We start from the raw sequence: 6014 nt of genomic DNA, 5'->3' as shown, positions 1-6014 counted from the left end.
TTTTTTTTTTTTTTTTTTTTTTCCCTGTCTGGTCAGTTGTCCTTTCACACCTGGATTGTCCTGTGGGCTCACGTGCATACCTTCACATTACTCATCTAAAACAAACCCAACTTTTTCCTCCCCCTCCCCTCTAGCTATTTCTCTGCAATCTTTCACAGCCAAACTCCTCAAAATTATCTGTCCTTGCTGCCTCTATATCTTACCTTATATTTATTTCTCAACCTACTTTTGGGGTTTTTTCATCCCTCGCCTCATCTCTTCTCTGTAAAGCGCCATTAGTTTTTATAAATTTCTCAAAACTAAAGCCAATTCTCCATTCTTGTATTATTCAATCATTTAGCAGCTCCAATCCCTGTTGCCCCTTCCTTTGTAAAAAACCTTCTCTGCTTAGATTCCCATGACACCGTGTTCTCCCTCCGGGTTTTCCTCTGACCTCACTGTCCACACCTTCTCTTCCTCACTTAGTGGCTCTTCCTTCTCTCCTCAGCCTCTAACTGGAATACTCTGGGCCCCATCTTTACTCCCCTTCCCTGTCTGCTCTTTCTTCCAATGCCCATCTCATCCAGTTCCATGATCATACATGCTACCTACATATGGATGGCTCCAAAATCTGTGTTTGCAACACTGACCCTTCCACTGGAATCCAGACTCAGACATCTAGCTGACTCCTCAGCACCTCAGATATCACCAAACTGGAGGAGAACACTCCATCCACCACCCCCATCCTACTTTGCCTCTTTCATGCACATGTCACTAAATGATATCCTCCTAGGCCCATTGTTCACTCTGTCCTCTTGGTAGAACCAAGGACTCTTGTCCATCAGACATCTTCTCAACTCTCCCACCTCCATCTCATCTTGAAGTCTTGGAAACTCTTAGCCATTTTCTTGTGCCATCTAAATATGTTTTCAATTGTAAAGTAGCCCTGGGTTGTCCCATTAGCTCTTTTCTCAGTTCTTGCTCTCCGCAATCCCAGAACATAGTTGCTCAGTGTCATACAGGGCATGAGACATCTCCAGCAACCTGACAGTTTCTCAAGGACATACCTGGCGTCAAAGCTCAAGGCTTTCTGTGTTGAAGTATCCATTCGGGTAATTCTCCTGTCCTTCTCCCAATATCTGATGTGTGGAGGAATCCCACAGGACCTTCCTAAGGACCCTAGGTTGACATCTAGGTTCTTGTTATCTCCTCTCAGAGCAGGAGTTCTTTCCAACTCCTACTGTCTGCCTTTAGGGTAACAAAGCTACTCACATTCTTCACTTTCTCCATCCTATATTTTGGTCTTCATATGAATTTTATGCTTTTAGTCTCTTTCCAAATTTTCAAATTCTAAATAAAGTCCTGCTCTCCCCATTGTGTATGGCTCTAAGACTATGGACTTTGGATTAAACATACAGAAGTCCACAAAGGAGCTCAAGAATGATGAATTTAACTCTTCCAGACTGAATCTCTCCTGAGAGTCAATACTCTTAAAAATCCTGAAGACAAAGGACAAGAGAAATGGGTTCAAATAATCCTTGGGAAGCAGAAAGGGAAGCAGCAATGCCTTAACATCTTAAAAATATTATCCCCCACGACTTTGTTTTTCATTGTTTTTACAGGTTTTTATATTTTCTGTCTTCTGAGGAATTTTACTGGGAAGATATAAAAGGCTACTTCAGGAGCTGCCAGCCTGATGCTATTTTAAATGGAAGGTCTTTATTTTTTTTTATGGAAGTAAATTTCACATACAGGAATGTTCTTTCACCATGAACATTTTGTTCTGCTGCTATACCTGAGAAAAAGGGACCAGAACCAGAAAGGGCAAGTACCAAAAGAAAACAGAGGAAGATCTGAAAGAACTTACATATTTCAGTTTGCTCTGAGCTACTCCTGGTTTTTTATCTATGCATTAGATAGGGCATCTATTAGTTCTCTAGAATTGCAATAACAAAATACCACAACAAAGAGGAGCTTACAGCAATGAGATCTATCCACTTACTGCTGTGGAGCCTAGAAGTCTGAAATCAAGATGGCGGCAGGCTGGTTCTTCCAGAGGCTCTGAAGGAGCACCTGTTCCCTGCCTCTCTCCCACCTTCTAGTGTTCCTTGGTTTATACACACATCACTCCTTTTCTGCCTCCATCTCTTCGTGGTATTTTCCTCTCTGTGCGTCTACATAGCTTATGAGAACACCATTAGCGGGATTCAGGACCCACTCTTACCTAGTAAGACCTTATTAACTAGTTATATCTACAAAGTTCCTGTTTCCAAATAAAGTTACATTCTGAGGTTCCAGGTGGATATAAATCGGGGTGAGAGACACACTATTAAACCCAGTACAGATGAAAGGATGATAAAATTGTTCTGTGATAAAGTGTGGCAGTATTTCTCCAGGGGCTCCTAGATGAGCAACCCACTAGCTTATAACTGGGAAGCTGAGAAGGGCAGCAGATGGGGAGGAGGGATATGTCCTCAGTGCAGATTTGAAGGGCAAGTTGTCTTTTGAAAATATAGATGCCTAGCATTTGATTTTCATTATTATTGCTCTTCTCGCTCTACTAGCATATACAGCATCTATTCCTCTTTCATGTTTCACTCTAGCTGGTTAATAGCTCCAGTGAAAAAAGGCACTAGACTAGAATTCAAAAAACAAACTTGCCTTAAAGCCTCGTGTCTGTCTCTGAGTCTAAACGTCCTCAAAAATAATGTCCTGAAAATAATGAAGTTTCCAATGGTCTCTTGGGGATGTTTGTGACATTTTTAGCTCTGAAGTTATTAAACTTAACACTGTACTAAGACTTTTGCAATATCATATTTTATTGAGGACACGAGGCAATCTGAATGTAATACCAGAAGTAAATTCCCTTCCAGAAGAGTAAAATCACAAAAGTATTTTGGTATTTTAAGCAATAAACTCTAGTTGCCTAGAAATGCAACTAGAGTTTTGCAACTATATGGGAAACATATTTACCTGCTATGAGCAAGTAATGTTCCAAATTAGCAGTCAAAATGGACTATAATGCGCATAAATGTGTATACAGGTGAGGATCCCAGGAGTTTTAAATGCCCCACAGCATAGTGCATTCCATGTAGGAATTTGATTCATATTTCAGGCACTAGAGAAGAGAGGTGACAGGGTAAGAGGAAGGAAGGGAACAAGAATGAGCTCATTAGAATTACATTACTTCTCTGAGCTTCAATTTTCTCATTCCAAAAATGGGCTTAATAATTCCTTTTTTTCATCCAAGTTCTCTAACATGAAGTATGTAGTGCAATTTCATTATTTACCACATAATCAAGCTCCAAAATGCCTAGCGCCCTTCCAGCATATAGTAAGCGTGCAATTCCTGTGTGTAGTGAATAAGTATGTTCCGACAATTTCAAGGGATTTCAGAAATGTGTTGTTATCTATAGCCCTCTGTTCTGCTAAGGAGAACTAACCATCCCCATTTCCCTGTGGCCTACAAATGTTTTCTTTACTGAGCAACCTCTGCTTTGGCCACTAGATGGCACAAGAGGAAAGTCCTTCAAAGACAGGGAAAGAAGGTAAGATTGGAAGTTGGCCCGATGTGAATACAGCAGTCATCCTCCAGGTGAAATAAGTCAAAGGGGGAGGCAACCATTCACCCCAGACGTTGAAAGGAAGTGAGGACCCAGGAGGATGGACTTAAAATGAACTCTGAGCGCTGGAAGATACAGAGACCAAAAAAGCTCTATGCAAATAGTAATAAGAGACAGGAATCCCAAACAATCGTCTTCAATAACATTCTGGGACACCGGGGGAAAGATCAGCAGAGCTGAGACAATGCAAGAAGGCAGACCAGATCAACCACCACGGTGAAGGGGTATCACCGCTGCGACGAGAACCCTAGCACTGATGTGAAAACGCCACTCAACGGGACAGAGTTGTTGCACAGTCTCCCGTTTAATCTAAGGGGGATCATGCTATATGTAGTTCTCATTTCAGAGTCAGTTCTAACAGATCCTTGCGCCATCCTATTTAAAGGCACCAAAGAACTCCCCTACATGTTACATGGAGGCTCCAGGGCCGCACACTCAGTTCTCTGTAGAAGTCAGGAATGTGGAGTTTAGCGTGGATGAAGGAGAGCAATCATTTGGGGTACAGGGCTGCTTTCAAAGTCTTGCTTCAGTCGGGTGTGTAGCATGTGATTTGCAGATGCAACTGACTCCTCCACTTCCTGGGATTTTGTGCTCATCAGGAGACTTCCCAATGGTTGATGGAATTTTCCAGTAGATCTGCCTGCAGGAAGGAAAACTCTGGTCTTTGGAGTACAAGCACTCCCAACCCTGTAACGATTGCATTTGTCATGGAAGCTTAATGCGTCGGTATTCTGTTTTTTAACATCGGCCTCTTATGAGCTTGGTAAATGTGAATCGTCACCATGAAAAGGATTTCCTCTTGACAAAAGTAGTTCTCTGAACCTGTTGAACTCAGAATCTTGGACAGTGTTGGATTCTGTGTTGAATGTCCCCTGGGATGTCTTTGGTACCCAGTCTAAGCCCCATGCTGGTCCTTTTCTTGCACAACCCCTTTTCACACTCCATGTCCAGAGCTCTCTATCCTGGCTACCTATCAAAATTATCCATGAGGATTTTTATTAATGCTGACTCTGAGACTCAAGCCCCAAAGATTCTAACTCAGTAGACCTGGGGCTGACACAGAATCTGTGTTCCTAAGAAGCCTAAAGATCCCAGTAAGGCTAGCCTAAACCTCTAATGTAAAAGGACTGCTCATCTTCTGGAGTGTAATTCCACAGGCTAGTCCAGGACCAGAGAATCAGGGAATATTTTATTTGTAACAAAAGTTCCTGATGACTAAAGAACTTTCTACAGCATCTATGACCTTTCAGGTTTCCATGGAAGCTGGGCATCAAGGAGCTTGTCCAAAAGCTGCCAGTCCACCAAAGTTTATCAATGTTAAGAAACAGCCAACCTCTGGGAACACTGGCTTTTAACTATAGGTATCAAAAGAATTCCATTAGTGATTGTGAAATGGCTGCTCATACCCTGTCTGGGACCATAAGAATACGTAGGAGACCAAAGTCAGATACATAATTTATGGTGCCCAATGCAAAATTTAAAAATCATTAATAGTTTTAAGATGGTAACAGTGAAGCTTTAAACCAAATGAGTACCTTTTGAGCACAAGACCTTGGTCTCCTGCTCAAGTTATACACCCATGAAGTTGGCTGGCCCCATATAGGACTATTGAGACAGGGCTACAACTGAGACAAGAAAAAGACTTTGTGAATCCATGAATATTTTCTAATCTATATCTGATCTTCCTTTCACTTTGCATGTCTTCCTGAATCCACAGAGCAGCCACAGGTGATCTCTTTAAAATGTGAATTTGATGGTGTCACTTCCCTTCCTAAGCTATTTAGTGGCACCTCTTGTTTCTAGGAGGAAGTCTGAGGTTCTCTGTGGCCCACAAGTCCCTGTTCCGTCTGACCCCTGCCTGCCTCTCAACTTGCCCTCCCCACACTCTCTGGATGCTCCAGTTCACTCTGTCCTTGTTCTTCCAATGGTCCAGGCCTGGTCTACACGAAGTTTCCACGTAGGCTGTTCTCTGTAGCTAGAAAAATTTTCCGTATCTAAAACCTCACCTAGCTAAATTCCGCTTATTCTTTGGGTCAAAGGTTAAGTACTGCTTCTTCGTGGGAGCTGCTGCTTCTTGGTTTTGTCTGTTTGTTTTCCTTTCTTTTGGGGACCCACTATTGCCAGCATTCTTCAGGGGTGCCCTGTGCGGTTATTTGTGGAATATCTGTCTGCCCTGGTGACTAAATGCATCTTTATCTTGTTTCTATTATACCCTTATTGCTTAGCGCAGAGCCTGAAACACAGGAGGTGGATTATAAGTATTTTTGAATCGATGAGTGAAAAAAATAAATAATAAAGAGAGGGTGAAAATACCAGCTGCTCATGTTTTCCTCTTGTTAAAGAAACAACCACTCCCAAAGGCCAATGGCCTGGTAGCCCAAATTACTCCACACTTGGCATCGAACTTCCCTT

The sequence above is a fragment of the Sciurus carolinensis genome, chromosome 3 (genome assembly GCF_902686445.1).
Source record: "Sciurus carolinensis chromosome 3, mSciCar1.2, whole genome shotgun sequence".
Taxonomy (NCBI): Eukaryota; Metazoa; Chordata; class Mammalia; order Rodentia; family Sciuridae; genus Sciurus; species Sciurus carolinensis.
Note: the sequence above shows the minus strand (reverse complement) of the source record.